The sequence below is a fragment of the Crocodylus siamensis genome, chromosome 5, assembly GCF_052110815.1.
Source record: "Crocodylus siamensis isolate JL-2025a chromosome 5, ASM5211081v1, whole genome shotgun sequence".
Lineage (NCBI taxonomy): Eukaryota > Metazoa > Chordata > Crocodylia > Crocodylidae > Crocodylus > Crocodylus siamensis.
The window spans coordinates 111,509,426-111,532,891 of NC_143399.1; the positions used below are offsets into that span (position 1 = coordinate 111,509,426).

The 23,466-nt window shown below is 42.3% G+C and overlaps 1 long non-coding RNA gene across 1 annotated transcript in view; it reads left to right on the forward strand.

Annotated features, from left to right (window-relative positions):
* Nucleotides 1-22,204, forward strand: part of LOC149864449 (uncharacterized) — a 123,526-nt gene extending 101,322 nt beyond the window's left edge. Inside the window, exons 2-3 of the long non-coding RNA XR_016442636.1 lie at nt 6,808-6,936; nt 22,159-22,204. This is a non-coding gene — a long non-coding RNA (uncharacterized LOC149864449). The remainder of the gene's footprint in view (nt 1-6,807; nt 6,937-22,158) is intronic.
* The last annotated feature ends 1,262 nt before the right edge of the window (nt 22,205-23,466 follow it).

Here is a 23,466-nt window from a genome sequence, read left to right on the forward strand (position 1 = left end):
GAGAAAGGGCTCGAGGACCACCAAGATCTGGGAGATGGTACCCCACTCAGCTCTGTTCAGGTGGGTGCTGATCCCAATCTCCCCAAGCAAGGCCATCTCATGGATGGCATTCTGTTGCTCCACCAGCCCTTTGAGCATCAGGTATGTGGAGTTCCATCGAGTCTCCACATCGTGCATGATTTTGTGCTGTGGAATTCTCAGCTCTGCCTGTTCCTCCCACAGCATCTTGCCCCTCTTGATGCTGCAGTGGAAGTAGCCCACAACCTTCCTGCACTTTGAAATCATCTGGCTTGCAGCAGTAGTGGTAGTGGCACCATTACCAGCAGCCCTGTCCCCCTCCAAAGTATTCCTGACTATGAGGTGCAACCTGTGTGCCACACAGCAGATGCCAACAAAGTTGGCATCACAGAAAGCCTTGACTATATTGGCCCCATTGTTGGTTACCATGAACCCGTGGGTGAGCTTGGCCTGCCCAACAACCCACCCCTGCACCATGCAGTTCATGGCCACTATGATCTCTCTTGCTGTGTAGGACTTGTCCAGCACCTTGGCTTGGAGGAGAGCCCACTGATGGCCTGGCTGATCGCACCAGTGCCCTGTGAGGAACAGGTAGGTGTGATCGCCACCCCAGCTGCTCCAGATGTTTGAAGTGCAAGGCTACCTGCGGCCCTGCCTTGTACAGCTCCAGCTCAAGTACTCCCTGCATGCTATATACAGAGAGGGCACCACTGTCCTGCTAAAGGTGGTGTGTGCGGGCACTTGGTAAGATAAGGCCACAAGCGCCATGAGGTGCCTAAACCCTGGCCACTGAACTAGAGAGAAGGGCTGGCAATCCAGAGCAAGCATCTCCCCGATTCTGGATGATCTCATTTGCCTTTGCAACTGGCCCCGCTTTCTGTCCACCTTTCCCCCAGTGTTCCAGGGTGGCCTGCCTCTGCTTTGGGGAGATGGGGGCTTCCCTTTGGGCACGCTCACACTGGTGCCAGGCTGAGCAGGAAGAAGGGCAAGGGGGTGTTGCCTCCTGAGATGCAGCAGCATCACCATGGTGGTAAAGTGTTTCACCTCCTTGCCCCGGCTGATCTGCCTTTGGCAGTGCTGGCAGATAGCAAGCCTGGGATCACCTGCCAGCTCAAAATGCTCCCACACTATGCTACTAGCCCACTTCTGGGTTGAGGGTTGGGATGCTGCCTTATCCCCCTCCTCAGCAGGCTGAGGCACAACAACAGGAGGAGCTCTCTTATCTGAGCCACTTGCCTAAGCTTCCACAACCTCGACCTCCTCCAAGGTGCTGCTTTCCAGAAAAGGAGACCTGGGTCTATGGGAACTTTGAGGGGTGTGGAGCAAAAACTCTGATTCCCCCTCGGTTCCCAGAATTGCTTGAGCCAGGGTGTTCAGCTCCCCTGGTTCCAGCTCTACCTCCTCCTCTGGCAGTGGGTGGATCATGCTGGGAGATGACATTGGGGTGGAGGAGACTGTGATTCTGCTGCTGGTGCCTTTCTGGAGGTATTTCTAGAGATAGGGGAGGTGATATAGGCACAGGGATGCCAGGGACATGTACTGCTCCCTCCTCCTTGCTTCCACTGGCAGCAGAAGCCTCATGGCTGCTTGGGAAGAGTATGCATCTGTGTTTGGGGGGGGGCGGAACTTGCATCTCTAGCTCTCCCCCTACTCTCTCTCCCTCCCCTGCCAGAAGACCTGGCACCTGCCTTTCCAGCATGCTTCATATTAATCTTTCCTGTGCCGCAAAAGGTGTGTCTGTCTGACTTCTATTGTGTCTGATTTGTTTGCTTCACCTTGTGTAGACTGCTTATTGATTGCTTGTTAATAAAGTATATAGGGTGTGTTTGTGTGCTGTTGTTCAGTCATGTGCTCTCTACCCTGACTCTGAATGGGTGACTGTTTGACTTCTCCCTCTTCTTCTTCAACAAATATAAATTGAAAGAAATGAATTGGAAAAGTGTTAAGTAAGTTCTAAGCTAAGCTAAGCTATATGCTCTCCAATCCTTTCAAAGAGCTAAAAGGAGCAGGCAACTGACTGACTACAAAGCAAACCAGGCAGTTCAGTACCTTTCTGACACTGTTGCTCACTCAGAACCAGCTCACAAAAGGCACAGCAAACCTGCAGGCAGAGGCTTTTATGCGGTTTCTACGTCCTTCCCCCAGACACTGCGATTGAAAGGACAGTCAGAGGTTCCAAATCGATTCAGAAAGTTTTAAGCTTCTAGCAATTTGATTAGGATTCAGAGATTCAGTCTCTGAATTGGTCTGAATCTTCTCTGAATTGAATCGTGATCTGAAGCTTCTCATAGACCTACATCCCAGCACCCAAGTGCTACAGTGTGATTTGTGCAGAGAACAAGCCAGGAGCAGTACATGCCCCCTAAGTGCTTTGGTGCTGGGTTTTTGTAACCCAAAGCACCTTGCTTGTGGGGGTCATGTTCTGCTCCCTGCTTGTCTGGAACTAACACGTGTACCCTCCCCTTGTGGGAGGCAGAGGGAAAAAGAGCAAAGCACACTGGCTATCTGTACAGAAGTTCTGCTTTCTGAAAGGGATTCTCCAGGAAGCCATTTTACTAAGGTTGTTCCTGAATTATTTTTCTTACAGAGTGGCCACTTTTACTCTGTGAGAGCACAGACCCTCCCTGGAGAAACTAAATCCTATGTCCAAGCCCTGCAGAAATGGAGAGAATTGCAAATGTAACTCGTGGAGCTCTCTGCATGAAGCACCATTTGTTATAGCAATTCTCTGGACCCAACGGACATTTGCTGTTGGGTCCCAGGGGTTGGGGACTGAGCTACATTAGAGTATCTGCAAGTCTGCAGGTGCTCCCCCCTAGCTCCACCCGTTCCACTCTCAGCCCCAGCACTATTTCAGCATGGGGAGAAAGGGAGTGGCAGGAACTCATTCTGGGGGTTGCCTAGTTTGTGCTGGAGGGTGGGGTTGGTTGATTGGAGCCCCCACCTTGAGGGGACGCCAGTCCACCTACCCTACCCTCCAGTACCATCTGAGTAATGCCCAGAATGAACTCCTTCCACTCCTTTCCCCCCTCCCATTCTGAAAACAGCACTGGGAGCAGGACTGGGCTGAGTCAGCCCAGCCCTACTCCTAGTGCACACAGATAAAAGTCAATGAAGGTGCTCCCCTTTGAAGCACTTTCTTCTGAACCCTCATGTAATATAATGAGGGTTCAGATTGTTATAGGATCGGGCCCTTTTAAAGTGCTCTGCAGCCATATAGTTGTGTTAGGTCATGGCTGTAGAGCACTTCCATGGGCCAGAATGGGTTAAAATTGTTGCTTGTGTCTGTGCCTTGTATCCATATGGAGCACCACAGGTAAGCTAATCTTCTTGGAAGCAAACTAATGGGCTGGGTAATCAGACAATAATAATCATCCCTCAGAAGCATTACAGGGACACAGACACTGCTTACAGTACAGCAACACGTGTATGAAGCTGCACTGTTGGGAATAAATTCACTGTGTAGACACAGCCTATGTACATCTTCTTGCAGTTTTGCCTCTTCTTCCTCATGCTCAGGCTCCAATTCTAATAACAAACACAGTAACAACAACACCTTTACTGCTTTGGAAGAAGTGGGTAGAGAGTGTGAAAACTCATGTAAGTTATAATGAATTCTGGCTTTTTTTTTTCTTTGTGGTTATATTTATCTCCGCTCTTTGTTTTCCTTGATGTGAAAATAAGATAGCCTAGTTAAGTGCTGAAATAAGAATTTAGGGGCTTGAACCTTATTAATGGTCCAAAATATGGACCTCTTCCTGTCATTAGTGAATAAATGCTCAGAAAAGAATTTCCACTGTTGTTAGTGGGATTACTTATGCAATTGACTGTGGGGTTAACAATCTGACCTGCTACAAGGAGTCTGGCTATTGCTGCTATACTGTTGAACATCCCATTGGTACAAACCTCCATACCCAGAACTTTTCAACTTTCAGTACACTGAATATGGGATTTCATGTGCATGTAATGCTAACCTGCACTTTTATATCTAGGTTGGATTCATCAATAGGTTTTCTTGTTCTCAATCCTGAAATAATTAGTCATGTTTTGGTCTGCTTTTTTGCAACAGAGGTAGAAGGTATATATGCACTATCATTTTTTTTTCTTTTTGAGTAACGTTTCTGGGAGAGGCTGGCACTGAAGTAGCTGGAAGGCTTCTCCTTGTTAGCTGTGTGCTGAAAAATGAGTCAGCAACAAGCACTAGCAAATGCACGGTCAATAGACAGTGTGACTTGCTGAAGGCAACCATCCAGTTAATCGCTGGAAAATTAACCGTCATTAGCTCTATTTTTCTATGCAGATGATGAGCCCAAAAATGTCTTACTTTTTTGCATGATGACTCAGTGGGGTGTGCATTACTTCATGCACCAATAAACCATGCTAATGTCTTTCATGATACAAAGCATGGTTCATTTCTGTCTTATGCAAACCCTCAAGCTCCAGGGTAAGCAGCACTTAATCCACTAACAAGGCAATTTAGAATTAAGTGATGCTTGAGTTTCAAAAATACTACGGGAGGAAAGGAGGGTTTGAGAGGTTTTAAATGCTGCTTCACAAAACCAATTTAACATACTTAAAAATATCTTTAAAAATATTAAATGTCATGTCACTTTTGTAAATAAAGTACCAATTCCAAGCATCAGTGTGATGTATTTGGGAGCTATAATATATTTACCTACCCTTCTATGTGGGTAATTTCCTTTGAAGAAAGGAAGCAGGCTGCTGAGCGAATTCACTTGCTTCATCACACCTGGTATAGTGGGATGGGAAGGACTGAGGATAGGAGGAACCTTGACTTCAACCATCCCAATGCTCTTGGGAGCCTGGTTACACTGATGTGTTGGGAACACCATTTACAACAGATAAGGACCTTTACCTTTTACTCACTAAAACAGCAGATAAAGGAAAGATTGTGAGTTCTTTAAATACACTCTCTTTCCAAAGCTGCCCTGGGACAGTGCAACAATATAATGCTTCATGCATGGCATCCCATCACAGACTTACGATCTAATGATCTTCTGGGCTTCATCTTATAAGATGTCAGTTCTGTATTTCAGTGTTTGTTTATACTAACTCTGCATTGAATACTAGATCCTGAGGCCTCATTCTTTCCCAAAGATGTGTTTTTGTGCTTTTTGTTGTTGTTAGGTTTTGTTTTGGTTTGTTTTGGTTTGTTTTGGGGGGGGGGGTCACATTTTACATTTAAACATAACCCTGAGCAGACTATATCACCTCAGAATCATCCTGGAAAGTATTGTAGCTCTGGCACTCTGCGGCACAGTTTTCCACCTGCTTTTTCACTGGTCTATATTAGTAGCAAATTACACACTTCCCTTAGCTGAATACCTATGTCAATCGGCATCTTGGGATTCCCACTCTCTGCCCAAACCCACCTGGGAGTGTGAAAGAGGTTCTTACTTCTAACTCCTGTGTGTTGGTACATCTCCAAGTCACATTTCTGGCCTATATTTTATGGATTCTAAAGTATAATTTGAGTTGCACTGGAAATGTTTTGTTAAATAATTATATTTATAGGTTTATACCTAATAACTCCTCCTATTTTCTGAAGCAACAGAGCCAAAATGAATATACTTTAATGCTATTATTAAGCCTAATTCACTCAAAAGATGTAAAAACATGCTTCCATAATCTTGATTATATGAATATAGTCCTAGATATGACCAACACTTTACACTGTATATAGCTGTAGAAAATTAAATCCTTTCTGATACTGAAAGCAGAGGACCTACTGCAGTGATCACTCAATAACCATTTATAAAGCATAGCAGTATTATCACAAAAATATTGTAGTTTGGTTTATGTTTTATTTTTTTCCCTCTTCTGTAATTTTCTTTGTGAACACTAGATGAAGCCCTGATGCTTCACAGAATAGGAATAAATCAATGGGCTATATTAAGTTACCTATGTAAGTTCCTTAATTGCTGACTTCTCCTCAGCCAAAACAAGACCTGTATTTTCCAGAAAAGGGGGGGACTTTTTTGTTCCTTACTGCATACTGAAAACCTCATGTAAAGTCATTTGGCCCTACTTCATATAAATGCAAATGAAATAAAAAGGAAGAGTAATGGGAAAGAAAGTGAGTATCTTTTAGGAGAAAATAAAAATGGAGAAAGGCCATGCATTTACCTCTGTTATACTTTTAGTATTTTCTTTCTTTTTTCTTTCCCCCCATTTCCCTCTCTTCATATTTACCCCTGCTGTCTTTTAAAGGAAATTTTAATTTTTAGCAAAAATATACTATTTACAATTTCCTATTGAAAAATATAATCCAATCCTCCAGTCCTACAGAAACAATGCTTGTGGTCAGCCCCAAACACAGAGCCTTGTTGACTCCATGCACATAAGGGTCAAGATCTTAGTGTGGCCCTTTCCTTGGCTAAAAATAATGGGGAATTTGAATAAAAATGTAAATATCGAGTTCTTGCAAAAACCCAGATATATTTCCTGCTCCTATATCAGTAAATGTATAATTTTATTACCCTTTCCAGTTAGGCTGGAAAAAAGTTTTATCTAATGAACTGATGCTGTGATGCTTTCCTATCTTTTACTGAGGTGAAGAATCTTTTTTGATGGATGTTGTTTCATAGAACTTTGCAATACTACTCATTTAAATAAGAACAGTTAATATAAAAGACATGCACACAGTAAAGTTTGTCAATTTTTTTCTGATTTCAGCTGTGAAATTTGGAAACATTTGAATATCAGAATGTTCAGAATTCCTCGAAAAATTGGAATATATTTTGCTTTTTTCCTCCTTTTTGTTATCAGGTCTGCATCTTGGCAAAGAATTAGAGGACAGACAGACAAAATGATATACTAAGAGATCTCTTCAATAGAATCTGAACTATCTTACAATCAAGTAACACAGAGGAATTGAAAATATTGTTAAATATAAAGGTATATTTTACTTTATACTTTATAGAGTATTAACCCCATAATGGGATTTTTAACGTGGAACAAAACATTAGCACAATTGCATACCACCACTCCTGAAGTGAAGCATGGAATCTGTCAGCGTTCATATTATCTACAATAATAGGCTTGGGGAACTGTGGTGAGATAAGGCACCTGATCCATCTCCTTTAGAAAAATCATGGAAGGTTGCCTGCAAAGGAATGGATTCCTGCCATCCTGGAACATGAACAACTTCTGTCTGTGATTGTCTATTCTAATTATGCTTTAAATCTTGCACCTGCTTAAGCCTATATAACTTGTTCTTTGGCAATTGTTTTAAAAAGTGATGGCATTTTCTCAATTCTTTGTCTTCTTTATGCCCAATTAAGTTCCCTGCACCATAGATTTGCATATATAGCTGCATATAGAATCAGAAAATTAGGGTTGGAAAGGACCTTGGGTGGTCATCTAGTCCAACCCCCTGCTCAAAGCAGAGCCATCCCCAACTAGATAATCCCAATCAAGGCTTTGTGTAGCAGAGTTTTGAAAAGCTCTAAGGATGGAGTTTCCACCTCCTCTCTGGGTAACTTCTTCCAGTGTTTTACTACCCTCCTAGTGAGAAAATTCTTCCTAATGTCTAATCTAAACTTCCCTTGCTGCAACTTGAGACTGTTGTTCCTTGTTCTGTCACTTCTAACCACTGAAAACAGTCTAGTTCCTTCTTTTTGGAACCACCCTTCAAGTAGTTGAAGGATGCTGTTAAATACCCACCTCAGTCTTGTCTTCTCCAGCCTAAATAAGTCCAGTTCCCTCAGCCTCTCCTCAGAAATCGTATGCTCCAGCCCCATAACCATTTTCATTGCCCTTCACTGAACTTTCCAACTTGTCCACATACTTTCTGTAGTGGGGCTCCCAAAACTGAAAACAGTACCCCAGATGTGCTCTCACCAGTGCTGTATAGAAGGGAATAATCACTTCCTCTGACTTACTGGCAACACACATACAAATGTTTTCCAGGATGTCATTAGACTTCTTGGCAACAAGGGTACACTGTTGGCTCATATTCAGCTTATTGTCCATTGTAAACTTCAGGTCTTTTTCTGCAGAGATGCTGCCCAGCCAGTCAGCTCCCAGCCTGTACTAGTGCTTGGGATTCTGTCCTTATTGCAGGACTTTGCTCTTGTCCTTGTTGAACCTCATGGGATTTCTTTGGACCAAACCTCTGATTGCTCTAGGACACTCTGAATTGTAGCTCTATCCTCCAGTGTTCCTGTTACTCCCAAGAGCTTGGTGTCATCTGCAAACTTGCTGAGAGTGCACTCTGTGCCATCTTCCAGGTCGTTGATGAAGACATTAAGCAAAACTGGCCCCAGGACAGAACTTGATGCCAACTGCCATCTAGACATAGAGCCATTGACTACTACCCTCTGAGCCTGATGCTCCAGCCAGTTTTCTATCCACCTTACTGTCCATTTATCCAGCCTGTACTTCCTTAGCTTGCCTACGAGAATATTGTGTGAGACAGTATCAAAAACCTTGCTAAAATAAGGTACACCACATCTGCTGGTCTCCCATCATTGACAGAGCCAGCCATCTCAGTACAGAAGGCAATAAAGTTGGTCAGGCATGACTTGTCCCTGGTGAATCCATGCTGACTGTTCCTAATTGCCTTTTTCTCCTCCAAGTGCTTAGAAATGGATTCCTTAAATACCTTCTCCATGATTTTTCTGGAGACTGAGGTGAGAGTGACTGGTCAGCAGTTCCCTGAATCCTCCTTTTCTCCTTTTTTAAATATGGGCACTATATTTGCCCTTTACCAGTCATCCAGGACCTCTCCTTATCACCATGAGTTTTCAAAGATGATGGCCAATGGCTCTGCAATCACATCACCCAACTTCCTCAGCATCCTTGAGTGCATTCCATCTGGCCACAGGGATTTCTACATGTCCAGCTTTTCTAAAAAGTCCCTAACCTGTTCTTTCACCACTGTTGGCTGCTCACTTCCTCCCCAAACTGTACTTCCGAATGCAGTAATCTGGGAGCAGACCTTGCCTGAGGGGGGAAAAAGGCATTGAGCACTTCGGCCTTTTCTGCACCCTCTGTCACTAGGTTTCCTCTCCCATTCAGTAGGGGACCCACACTTTCCCTGATCCTCCTCCTGCTACCAACATACTTGTAGAAACCCTTCTTGTTACCCTTCATATCCCTTGCCAGCTGCAACTCCAGTTGGCATTCCTGACTTCATCCCTGTGTGCCCAAGCAATTCTCTTATGTTCTTCCATAGTTATTTATCCAAATTTCTACTTTTTATAAACTTCCTTTTTGTGATTAATTTACTGAAGAGTCCCCTGCTAAGCCAAGCTGGTCTGCCATACTTGCTAGTCTTCCTATGCATCGGGATGCTTTTTTTACTGCACTCTCAGTAAGACCTCTTTAAAGTACAGCCAGGTCTCCTGGACTCCTCTTCCCCTTAGACTAGCCTCCCAGGGGATCCTGCCTATGAGTTCCCAAGGGAGTCAAAGTGTGCTTTTTTAAAGTTCAGGATCCTCACTCTGCTGCTCTCATCCTTCCTTTCCTCAGGATCCTGAACTCCTAGATGGAGAATACTAGCAAATTGGATTCCATGTGACCCTAAATTTCTTTAATGACCAGTGTATGTAGCTAAGTAACTGTTCTGAATTTACTGTCTGAGTGCTGGACTTAGCTTCAAATCTCTAGGTATGTCTTCTGGCTGGGGTGACATGGTGATACAGACATAGTCTTTCAAGGTTTCTCTGAGGTTCTATTACAGTCAAAGAGAATGTGCTTTTGAAACTGTTAGATCCTGCCTCAAGACAGTTATTCAAGGTGGTACATTGGAGTAGCTGTTTCATCAATCCCATCTGCATACTTCAAGTAGTTTAAAAGTATTCTTGGATTGCTGGCTGATGCTACATTTACACATAGCAGCATCTCTGTATAACACTTGTAATCTTCAGTTGATATCATGGTCTTCCTATAGTTTGTGACCATTAGATCTTGTCTTGCCTTGGAGTGGCCTGGTGAACAGATGTTCTCTCAGCTCCTAGCTCCGATTTTCTTGAGCTATGCCTTCAATGTGTTCATGTAGTATTTCCTTTGGGCATCTTGAGATTTCAGATTGTAACTAAGCTAGGAGTAGAGCATTTGTTTTGGGTGTCAAGAGTCAACATTTGCAGACAAAATCTGGTCCAGAAACTTGGCACTTGAGAATCACTGTCTCAATGCTGGTAACATTGGCTTCTACAAGGATCCTGATGTTTGTGCAATGATCTTCCCATCTGATGTAGAGAATTTTCCAGAGGCGTCACTGGTGATACCTCTCTAGGCTCTTGAGATGATGATGGTAGATCACCTACATTTCACATCTGTAGAGGATAGTGAAGATTGTGTTGTAGACCTTGATGTCTTTCTGGAGATCAGGATCAACAAAAGCATGCCAAGGTAATTTCTTGAAGGAGGCACTTGTGCACTGGATCCTGGGCTGGATGTCCTCATCAATGTTTGCTCATAGAGGTGGCTATTGAGCTAAGGGAAGGGATTGACTACTTCCAAGATCTTTCCCTAGGTGATAATTTGAGGAGGTTGGGAGGGATGGGGTGTCACACTTTGGCCTGGGGCAGTCTGACAGAGCATGTCAGTCTTCTTGATGTTTTTGAAGACAGAGGCCCAAAGATCAGTCTGAAGCACAGTCTGCAAGTTTTCCTCAGTATGCACAAGAATGGTGCAGTCATCAGCATACTGACAGGTAAGGATGGTTGTTTTGAATACTTCGGGTTTTGAGCAAAAATGTCCCAGATTGAAAAGCCCTGTTATTCAATGTCAGTTATGGAATGAAGGTGGTTCTTAATGAGGACCAGGATGATGGTCAGAATTGGGTAATGATATCCTTACTTAAATGGATTTCAACATCAAGGGCTTGGAGGAGATGGCTGATAAAAGACTCCAAACGTGCTGCAACTTCAGCAAAGCAGCAGCCCACTTCAAGATATAAAGTGTTTTGCCTTCAAAGCAGAGGCAGAAAAAAGAGAGAAATCTCAGCCTATCTTCCCCTGTGGAAAGATCTGTAACTTCTACAGATAGATATGTGGCTCAGGGATTGCAGTCAAGTCACCCCAAGATCCATCAATCAGCTGTGGTAGAACTTATCCTTGAATTGAGTAATTGTTGCCACTGCTGACATCTTCAAATGACTAACAGGCTACATCCTTTCCAAGCATATAATGATTTGGCATCACTTATTCAAAACTTTCTCATCAGTTTTGTGGCTTATAGAAAGGATGGTGTTCAAAGCTCTGAACAGAGCAATACTCTGACCAGAGATGGTCTTTGTGCTCTGACCACAGACAGACCAAGCCAGGTGCATTCCTGGAACAGCTGCTGATTCATGCAGCAGCACTGGCTTCTGCCATACTGATTGTGGCAGTGGCTGCTTTTGCTCCAACAAAGGTGCCTAATTGCCCCCTTTCAGCCCCTCTCACTTAAAATACTGGCTCCTACTGCTGAAAATGCTCTAGTGCATTTTCTTAGCACGCTGCCTACCATGGTTACATCAAACCTATCCTAAATTCTCTACATTTGGTTCCCAAATATTATCTAATTAATTTCAAGTTCTTGGAACTGATCTTCTAGTGATTTCATGTCCTGGGCCCAGGATAGCTAAAAGGTCACCTAAAGTTCCTGAATGAAGACTGGTAGACATCTTTGTCCTCCTGGCACAATATGGATAAATCTCATCTGTAGAGGTGGCAAAATTTTCTCAAGACCTAGTTCAAAACCTTGTAATAAATCCTCAACAGAGCTGAGGGGGAACAAATTAGTCTGCTGATCCAAATGTAAAGTAGGTTTCTCTAAGATTCATAGATTCGTATATTGTAAGGCCAGAAGGGATCTTTCAAGATCATTGGGTCCAGCCCCCTGCACCAAGCAGGAAAGGTAACTGGGGTCCGGTGATCCCAGCAAGGTGACTGTCTAGTCTCCTCTTGACTATTTCCAGGGTAGGTGATCGCACCACCTCTGGACAGAGCTTATTCCACAGTCTGGACACCCTGACTGTGAAGAAGTTTTTCCTAATGTGGAGCCTGAATCGGTCTATCAGGAATTTGTGGCCATTACTCCTGGTTTTCCCCTCGGGTGCCCTGGTGAACAGTTGCCTACTGAGCCCTTGATGTACTCTCCTAGTGTAGTGGTAAGCTGCTACCAGGTCCCCCCTCAGCCTTCTTTACCTCAGGCTGAAGAGTCCCAGATCCCTCAGCCTTTCCTCATATGGCTTGCCTTTTAAGACTGATCATACGGGTGGCTCTTCTTTGGACTCTCTCAAGCTTGTCCATGTCCTTGTTAAAGTGTGGTGGCCAGAACTGGATGCAGTACTCCAGCTGCAGTCTCACAAGTGCTGAGTAGAGTGGAAGAATCACCTCCTTGGTTTTGCTGGAGATGCATCGATTGATGCATGCCAGAGTATTATTTGCCCTACTGGCTACAGCATCACACTGCCACCTCATATTCATACTGTGGTCTATTATTACCCACAGGTCCCTCTCATTCATGGTGCTTAGTCAGTTTGGTGCCACCAAGCCTGTAGGTGTGTTGGGGGTTGCTTGTCCCTAGGTGGAGCACTTTACATTTCTTGATTTTGAACTTCATCAGATTCTGATCCACCCAACTTGCTCTCCTGTCTAGGTCCGCCTGTATCTGTAGCCTATCTTCAAGCGTGACCATGCTTCCCCATAACTTGGTGTTGTCTGCAAACTTGGCTAGTGAGCTTTTCACCCCCACATCCAAATCATTAATAAAGATGTTGAAAAGTACTGGACCAAGCACCAACCCCTGTGGGATACTGCTGCCCACTTCTCACCAGGATGACACAGATCCATTCACTATGACTCTCTGGGTCCAATCCTGCATGGAGTTTCTCACCTACCTGACTGTTTCAGAGATAAGCCCACAATCCTCCAATTTTCTCATGAGGACATCATGGGATACTAGATCAAAGACCTTGTGGTCAGCCTGCTCTCTCAGGTCCAGGTGGTGAGTTACCCGGTCATAGAAGATGAGGTTGGTAAGGCAAAATGTGCCAAAGCCATGCTGGCTGTCATTCACTATCTTACCTTCTGCAAACTTATTGCAAATAGACTCCTTGATGAACTTTTCTAGGATTTTACCTAGGATGAAAGTTAGGCTGACTGGCCTATAGTTACCCAGGTCCTCCCTCCTGCCCTTCTTGTGAATGGGCACAGCATTGGCCCTCTTCCAGTCCTCAGGGACTTCTTCAGAGTGCCATAAGTTGTGAAAGAGTTTTACAAAGGGTTCTGCAGTGACTTTAGCCAGCTTTTTCAGCACTCGGATGAGGATCATTTGGTCTCCCTGACTTTTTCTTCATAGATTCATAGACATTAGGTCTGGAAGGGAACTTGAAGATCAACAAATCCAGCCCCCTGCCCCAGGGTCAGCAAGTCAGCTAGGGTCAAAGGGTCCCAGCAAGATAAGCATCCAAATGTTTCTTGAAAGAGTCCAGAGTAGGTGCCTGCACCACCCCTAGAGGCTGTCTGTTCCATGTCTTGGGGGCACAGACAGTAAAGAAAATTGTTCTTATGTTCAGCCTGAAACAGTCTTGGAGGAGTTTATGACCATTGGTCCTTGTTTTACCTTGGGGTGCTCTGGTGAACAGATGTTCTCCCAGATCCTGATGTACATCCCTTATGTACTTATAGGCAGCCACCAGGTCCCCCCTAAGCCTGCATTTTTCCAAGCTGAAGAGACCCATGGCTCTCAGCCTTTCTTCATAATGCTTATTCTCTTGCCCTCTGATCATGTGCGTGGCTCTCCTCTGGACTCTCTCAAGCTTCTTGACAACTTTCTTGAATTGAGGAGCCCAGAACTGGATGCAGTACTCCAGCTGCAGCCTCACCAAGGCTGAGTACAGTGGGAGGATGACATTCTGAGACTTACTTGAGAAGCATCTATGAATGCAAGCCAGAGTTTGGTTAGCTGTACCAGCTGTGACATCACATTGGTGGCTCATGTTTATCTTGTGGTCAATCATGACCCCCAAGTCTCTTTTAGCAGTAGTGCTAGCAAGCATAGCACTGCCAAGCCTAAAAGCGTGCTGCAGGGTTTTTTCCTGAAGTGAAGTACCTTGCATGTATCAATATTGAACTTCATCAGGTTTGTATCCGCCCACTTACTAAGTTTATCCAAGTCAGCCTGGATCATTAGCCTGTCCTCGGGTGTGGATGCTATGCCCCAAAGTTTAGTGTCACTCGTGAACTTAGCCAGTGCACTTCTGACACCAATGTCCACAACATTAATAAAGATGTTAAAGAGAACCGATCCAAGGACAGAGCCTTGGGGTGCCACTGGTCATGGAGTGCCATAGTGATTCACTACCACAGACCACTAGTCTCTGGGTCCGACCTTGGAGGCAATTTCCCAGTCATCAGACTGTGGTGTAGCCGAGGCCACAGTTGACCAATTTTGTCATGAAGAGGTCATGGGATACCAGTTCAAAGGCTTTTTAAAAGTCCCAGATATATGACATCAATCTTTTCTCCCTTATCCAGGTGGTATGTCACCTAGTCATAGAAGGAGATGAGATTGGTCAGGCAAGACCTTCCCATGGTAAACCTGTGCTGGCTGTCCCTCAGGATGTTGCCCTCAGGCAGCTTATCCAGAAGGGTTTCTTTGATAATTTTCTCCAGGATCTTACTGGAGATTGAGGTCAATCTGATTAGCCTGTAATTCCTGGGATCTACTTTCTGCCCTTTCTTGAACATGGGTATCACATAGGCCTTCTTCCAATCTTAAGGTACTTCACCTGAGCACCAAGAGTTTTCAAATATTTTTTCCAATGGTTGGGCTATGACACCTGTCAGCTTCTTGAGTATTCTAGGGTGTAATCTGTTAGGACCAGCTGACTTGAAGGTGTCCAGTCTCTCAAGGTGATCCTTTACTAGATCAACACCAATGCTGGGTATAAATACACCATCACCCTGGCCGTCCCGCATTTTACTAGGCAGGGTGGTCCCACTGGACTGATAAAAAACCAATTCGAAGATGCTACCTTAATTACTTCAGCTAAGTATTACCCTGAGTATTGATCAATCCCTTAGACTCAGTGGAAAAGTTCAATGAATAAGACACTACCAAACATGAGCAAACGTGGCAGAACCCAGCCTTTGAATACCCGCTACAATTATGTATACTTTCTAGAGTCATCTCTGGCTTTTTAGCCAATAGAGGCCAGATTCTCCATATTACACTGAACAGTATTTTACTTCTCAAACTTTCTTATTCAGTTCAATCAAATGACTTGAACTATAGTCCACTGTGAGTAAGGGTGGTAGAAGGAAATTCAGCAGCTGACTTATGGCTGTTGTGTACTTTCCTTAACATTGAGGTATCTTTCTTCATGAATTCCATAGACTACTTGAGTAGTAACAGCTCCAGTGAACATAATTAATGAATTAATGATAATAGTAGAGTTGGATAATTGCATGTAGCCATTGTTTATAGATTTCAAAACTCATTTAGATGATGTGCTACAATATTCTTTGGGATTATTACATTCACATGCACACATATGCACAAGAGCTTTTTGCAAATGGATTTAATTCACTATGTTTGGTAAAAATTAACCACTAGGTGACAGTACTGTTCTATCTCAATACATAGAAGAATATTTTTATCAGGCACAAAATTAACATGGCATCATAGAGAGGTAAATTTAACTAGATGGAAAAAATCAGACTTGCCATTTTTCTTTTGTATATAATTTTTAGCTCTTTGATATGTTGTTTGACACTAAGATCAGTCTCATAGAAAAAATGTTGCAACAAAGCGGAGTTCTTTAAAATTTATATCTACCTAATTTTAACCCCTCAGACAAACTGGCAACAATTTTCCTCTAGCCCTCTAAGGAATTCCCCCTCATCATGCCTTTCGGTTTTCTATTAGGCATAATCATTTTAGTCTGATAAGGATTTTGCAGAATGACATGCAGTTTCACATCTGAATGTTTACTTTATCACTATAAATAGTGTTCTCACTCTATCTTTTTTTTCTTCTAGGGTGTAACTGGCATAGGGGAAGAGTCACTCCCTGAGGCAAAGCTGTATAAATAATTATTTGCTATCAAGCAGAAGAAAAGATGTGTAATGCACAAATTAACACACCTCTCATCTCTGGGTTGAATTCTTGTGGCATATGGTAGATACTTTAACAAAATAATGGTTTTGATGCTATTGTAACTAGAAAACTTAATTGAATGAACAGTTGAACTCTTTCCATTATTATCTTTTTCATTAGAATCCTAACTGTGTTTTAAGATTATATTACTATAGCTATTTCTGTATTATATGACACAGTTCTGCAGTTGGTGGTCAGCATCCAAAAGTCATCAATTGGCAGTACCTTATAGTTGTTCTTTATATGTAATGCAGAAAATAATATTGCTAAATGGTAAGTTTAAGAATTCTTTTTGTGTCCCTATCTTTTCCCCTGAACCTGGCCATTTATGCCTTTGTCATTGCATATCCAGAACCCATCTCAATCCCTTGGTCTTCTCATCTCAGTTCTAGTCTCTCTTTCCAGAGGCCTTGAGTCCCATTCCCTCCCAGATTCAGTTTTCTACTCCCAGGTCTTTGTCTAATCTGTCTTTTCTTTCCATATACTTTTTATCTAGTCTAGTCGCACCATCTCTCTCCACTATTTGGCTCTTCTTCTCTCTGCATTTGAATCAGATAGTTTCCTTCTCAGTTCTGCTAGGGTATCTTCAGGGGATAGATGAGGGGAAGGAGAGGAACCCTTTTAAAGTGTCTGGCTTAATTCTGATTCTCAACATCCAAGAGCATCAATTACAGGGAATGTCATAGGCAACTGGTAGGGGGAACACAGGAGGGCATGTGCCCCCCTGACAGAGCCATCCCTGCCACTGGCTGCTTCTGTGTGTGCTTGCCCACCTTGTCTCTGCTGCCTCTGGCAGCTTCTGTGAGTGCCCCACCAGACTTAAAAGCCAACAGTTGCCCATTGGGAAGGTCCACATCTGCTAATGTTGGCCTGTGTTGGAGAAAATATGCTCATTTCCTGTAAGGATAACATAAATCTTATTAGGAGTTCAAAGAGACTCAAGTATGCCCAGAGATGACTGAGTACATGTCTAGATATTATCTGGGAGGCTGCTCTGATAAGCTGTAATTGCAGAGCATTGGAGCAGACTCAATTAATTGAGTTGACTGGAGTGTGCTAATTAGTATTATAATTAGTAGCCAGCCAACCTCTGCATCTTATGTTTCAGTGTCCCCACACTTCAAAATTGTGCTGAGGGTGCTTTAACTAAAGCTTGTTCAGTGAACTTTAGATAAAGCACCCCTGCTGCCATTTTGAAGCATGGGGGTGGGACACTGACATATGAGACACTCAGCGTGCTTTAACTAGAGCGGCTCTCAGAGCATCTCTAATTAATCACTCCTCCCCTCTGCCCCATCCCTGAAGAACATGTAAAAATGCCTCAGATTTCAACTAAAAGCATGAAGGCCAACCCATGGATACAGGAAATAGCATGCTAAAGCTTCACTCTCTCAAAAAAAAATTAAAAATCACCAGATTTTTTGACATGGTGATGCAATGCATTTTTTCATTGATTTCGATCTCAGAAATAGCTCGGCTGTTTTGATGAAATTTTCCAATAAAATTCATGTCAAATCAGGTAAATTTAAACCCAAGTAGTTAAAATATTGTGCAGTTATAAACAACTGAAAATGTCTATTATATTGGGAAATGTCTGAGAGGTACCAGCTGCAATTCTCCATAAAAAAATTGTGCAGTGGTGATGAGAAGAAAAAAGAGCTTTCAGAGGGGGCATCTATACAAGATTCTTTACTTCAGAGCTGGCTCTACAGTAAGCATCATAATCTACACGTGTGGTGCTATGAGGCTGCAGTTAATTAACTCTGCTGTAGGATAGTACTACCTGACCCAAGTACTATCCTATGGCAGAGTAGTTATGTGCGGCAAAATGCACATGTAGACAGTAATGGGGCTGGCTGGGGCATGCGGGTGCTACAATGAAGGGGCTGCCTGTCAGTTAGTCCTACACTGTAGCCCTCATGTGCCCCAGCCAGTCCTTTCACAGCATGCTGAGCCAAGAGCTCCCTGCTGGCAGGCTGACCCCTGGGACCTCCTGCTGTAGCTCAATGTATTGAGTTCCCAGCTGCATGCACAGACGCTGCACCCAGAAGCAATAAATTCCAGCACAAACTGCACCAGAGTTTTTGTTGTATTAATATCATGTGTAGACGTCCCCAGAATGGAGCAACATAAAGTGAAGTTCATAATACTCTCCTATTTATTTGTTATGAATTTGTTATGAATTATGTTTTTTCTTATTCTTTTAGGGTTCAGAGTGACCCATAATCATTCATGTTATTACATATTATTAGGAATCTCTTATTGTTGTTTTTATTAGGAATTTATTGTTATTGGAAATTTCTTACCATCCTTCCTTGTATGACTTTAGACACAAGACATCATTTAATTTTAACTTTGCTACAGTGATTCTCTCTAAACATGGGCAATTCACATAATTACTTCCCCATTTGTGACATAGAGATAGTATCACATTCTTTTCATGTTTTTCAGTTCTCTCTTGAAGTTGTATATTTGTTAAGGCAAAGGGCTATTGCTTATTATGTTTAGGTAAAGTGCTTAGCACAAATTGTAGTTTTTGTCTAGGTAGGGATCCATGGGTATAAATAATAAAAGCAATATTAGTGTCTTTCTTCTAGGTAGTACTAAATCCCTAGTTTGTTGGTTTGCTGTTGAAAGAGAAATCTTTAATATGAAGTCTGCCTATGTTCTTAAGGCAGTTTGTTTTGCTGATATCTATACTCCAGTCCTGAAACAGAGGTGGTCACAAGCAGTACATGGGACATCACTTTTTTCAGGAAACTTAGTTTCAACAGCAATACAGAGTCACCAGGGGAGCAATTCCACCTCAAGAATTACAGAAATTAAGGTAGAGAACAAACTCCTGTTCTCCTCCCACAGTTTTCAAAAAGAACAATATCACAGCATTTATTTCAGGACTAAAATTTCTCTTGTGGTCTTGAAAAAGAACTCTTAAAGCTACAAATAATAGTGCCATCCAGTGATCTCCAACATAAGTGTATCAAACATTTCTAAATTTGGTAATGTTTGGAATCGCCTTACTTCTGAGTGTTTTATAATGAAGGAGCCTTTGCTCTTAATATAATCAACTTAGTGTATAACATTCCTCATGTTATAGTGTTGTGTAGAAAATATTGAGTTGATATACATAATAGATTTGGGAGAGATATGCAATTAAATATTTACCAAGTTCTATCAAATTGTAGCAAGACACAAGTACATTACACTGGGTTCATTGTAATTATATACTGTAGAATAAATAGTATGGGTAAGTCGTAAGTATATGCCAGCAGAGGAAAACTTTAATTAGGAAAGATTGAGGTTAACTGGTAATTATAGCTGAACAGTTCACGCCTCTATAGTTAACGGTTGAGTCAGTGTTTCCAAAATAAACTATTATTTTCTGGAGTTTATATTCACTCATTCAGAGATGTACATGGTTGCATCCTAGGGACAATTATTTTCTTGATGGCCCAGTTTATAAAACATGTAATAATAATAATAACTTAGGAATAAAAGGCTTCTATAGGCATGTAAGCCTCAGATAGTTGCTAGCCAGGCATAGTACTATCATGGGAAGAAGTCTAGCTCAGCCTCATACATAGGATATTAACCATAGAATTTCTCAGGAATTACATAAACAAAATAAAGCATGACTCTTGTTTTGTACTGTAAGTAACACTGTTTGTCTAGAAATAGTCATAGAGCATGTATCCAGAGCACACTGTAGAGATCTAACTCAAATTTCAATTGGAAAAGATTCAGTCTAATTTTATTATGTTATTGCATGGCTCTATGTTTATACTTATTTTATCTTTGAATGTCTCAAAGTTGTGCTAGACACTTCATAAACTGAACTGAAATATTTTCTCCTCCCCTGTCAACCTGTTAAGTGCACTGTAAGTGGCAATAGACCACATGTTCAACTTTTGGTACCATAAAATGGCAAACCAGCCACAAAGACGTTCCATATATGATATAGACCATCTTTCTGGTTGATCTGTATGGAGTCTTAAATTGAATGTATGGCATACTGGGAATCAGTATTCCCCATGCTGGGAATCAGATGCAGCCTCTCATTTCAAAACCCTGGTCTGCACCACTTCTGATGCTGGGGGTCAGTCCTAAACCAGCTGGGGCTGTCAGGTTCCTGTTTGGGCTACACCAGCATGTTGGCACACGTGGATCTTGGGATTACGATGTTGGGTTTTACACATGCTGGCAAGTTGAAAGGGTGTTGTTGGCTGCAACCAGCAGGCATGACTGGGTTCTGATCTCTGATCTCCCAAACTGCATGTCCTTCCATGTAGGGTTGTGCAAAGCTTCAGATCACAATTTGGATTCAGGGATGATTCAGAGGCTGAATCTATGAATCCAAACTGAATCGCTGGAAGCTTTAGGCTTTCCACTTCGATTCGGAAAAGATTCAGAGATTCAGCCATAGGATATAATGGGGAATCAATAAAATATCTATAACTCTGTTGTCTTTTGGATGATTCAGATGAACTGTGCAGGGCTGGTAGCCTCTGCTGAGAGCATGACACGTGCCAAGTTTTAAGGTGATAAGTGCAGGAGTTTCTGGAAAACTTCACCTCAATGTCCTGAAAGCAAAACTCACGTTTTGTGTGTGTGTGTGTGTGTGTGTGTGTGTGTGTGAGTGTGTGTGAAGCCACAGTGGGGTGAGGCCACAAGGTCTGCCAAGTTTCAAGGAGATAGGTGCAGGATTCTAGGGAAACTACACCTCAAACTGCTTACAAGCAAAACTCGTGACGTAGGTGACACTATGTGTGTGCTAAAGCACAGGAGGTTGAAAACTGCTGGTATGGTAGCCCCTGCTGAGGCCACAAAGCTTGCCAAGTTTCAGGGAGATAGATCCAGGGGTTTGGGGAAAACATGTGACATGGGTGACACCGTGTGTGCTAAGGTGCAGCAGGGTGCCTGCTAGCCCCTGCTGTGGCCACAAAGCCTGATAGCTTTCAAGAAGATAGGTGTAAGGGTTCTGGGTTCTGGGGCAGATCTGCTTCACAAAGGACATTAACTACAGAATTCCTCTGAAATTCAAATAAAGCAAGACACATATTTTATATAGTGAGTAGTAAAATATGTGTCTAGAAAAATATACAGAGCATGTATGCAGAGTACAAAGGAGGGCTCCAATCCAAATATCAATTTGGAACAGACTTAATAGAATAAACTACTATTTTATATTGTCTTATATTTTTGTAATTATTTTATCTTTATATCTCTGAGCTGTGCTAGACATTTTATAAAATAGAAAGATGTTATCCTGCCTCAAGTACTTACTGTCTAATTTTAGGAATGATACAGTAAGTGAGGATAGCCAACTATATGAGGAACATGGGGATGAAGGAGTAATATGCCCATTGGGTGTTTATTTAACAGTCTGGCCATTAGTAAATCCAATAACTCACTCTGAAGTTGTTGAGATATTTATTATTCAGTCACTTCTTTTGGGTCTGGTGTGTGAAATGAGTGGCAAGGAGGTGGGGTTGAAATTTTGCAATACAGAATTTTGAAGTGGACTGCATATGCAGGTAATATCATGGATTTAGGCACAGCGATGGTTGTGGGAGAAATGGGAAAATATAGGATAATTAAATTGGCAGCAGTATCACAATGATTGGCAAAATGCAGAGAGTGAGGGAGATGAATGCCTGTGTTTTGCATTAACAAGTAAGGGCTCCATCCTGCAAAGTACTGAACATACTGGCCCAATCTACCAAAATGATTAAGATTTTGTTTCATTTTAAACATGTAAAGTGTTCCATTAGTTAATTAAATTACTTGTCTGCTTAAAGTTAACCACGTACTTGGGTGCTTTGCTGTATTGTGCCAGCGTTCTCAGCACCTGGACGGATCAAGCACCAGGAATGCCAAATGCCCATAACCCTGTATCTGAAGGCTATGAATTTTTTCTCAACCCAACTAGCTTGCTCCATCTCTGCTCTTTTTCCAGGTTTGCATTCAGAGGGCGTTATTATGCATAACTGATAGTGATGTTTTGAGCAATTTTTTTCTCTACAGGAAAATTAAGTATAATTTTGAGAAACAGCTTCTGGGCATCCTGAATGGCAGAGACAAAGGTAAACCAAACTCACTTTGTACACTAAATTATCTATAATTATGTCTTTTCTTTTTTAATAACAGGGCTTTTTTATGGAAACATAGTCACTACTGGGTTTTCTTGTGATTTCTAAATATGTTATTTATACATTATTTATATGTTTATTTATATGTTACTCTGGTTTGCAACTTGTCCCTCTCTTGCCTACCTATATTAATATTTTCTATAACCATTCATCTTGCACTTGAAATATGGGTCTCTGTAATAATGAATACATGGAGTACTGCTAATAAATGTGAATGGCTTTATGTATCACAGTGATTCTCAATGAGGGTGCTGCTAACATCACAGCAACTTCTAAATGCCTATCTACACAGTTGTTTGGGTGGAAGGGGAGAAAGTTAAATTGGGCCAAAAATGGCTGGCTGCTCTAAGTTAGTTCACCTAAGTAGGTGAACTACTGGGATAGTTATATGGAACAAAGATAGCAAAGGTCAAGTAGGTGAACTAACTTAGATCAGGAATGGTTTAGCCTGATCTACTGAACATCTGCCTATGTTTGGGTGGCAGTTCTGAGGCTGGGAAAGCCCAGCTGCGAGGCCCAGGGCTCTGTTCTTCCTACTCTGCCCCCAAACCTGGATTGGCCTATTTTTAGTCCTCCTCTCACCACTCCCCTACCCCTGCAAACCCACCAAATGACCTCCATCCCTCTGCAGACCTGCTAGCCCAACCCCTCCAATTCCACCTGCTCTTCCTCCAATCCTTAGTTACTTTACACTGGGTTCCCAGCATGGTTCCTGGCACTCGTGAATGTTTGCACACAGTACTCCCTGTCTTTGATCACATGGCTTAAGCCATGTGATTGCAGACCAGGTATTAGCACTGCTATATGTGCCATGTATCTGATGTTAGCACTGCTAGACGTGCAAACATGGTTCACAAGATAAAGATGGAGATTTCAAATAGGAATTCATGGTGAACATTTTGACATTCTGCATCCTTTCTGAGTTATTTGCAACAAAAGAATTGCTGTATTATTTTTTCTGTAGTCAAAAAAGAAATGAAAGCTAAGAACTGACTTTTTATAAGAGGTGCCTTGGGTCTAACAAGGGCCGCTTTGAGTCCAAAAAGGGTGAGAATCACTTACGTATCAGAATAGCACAGTTATTCTATTCTGATCTCTTAACTGCACTGTTAATGGAGCTACTGCTATTTTATTCTCAGAAGTAGCTGATCTTCTGTTCTCTTTTCAGAGAACCTTACAAACA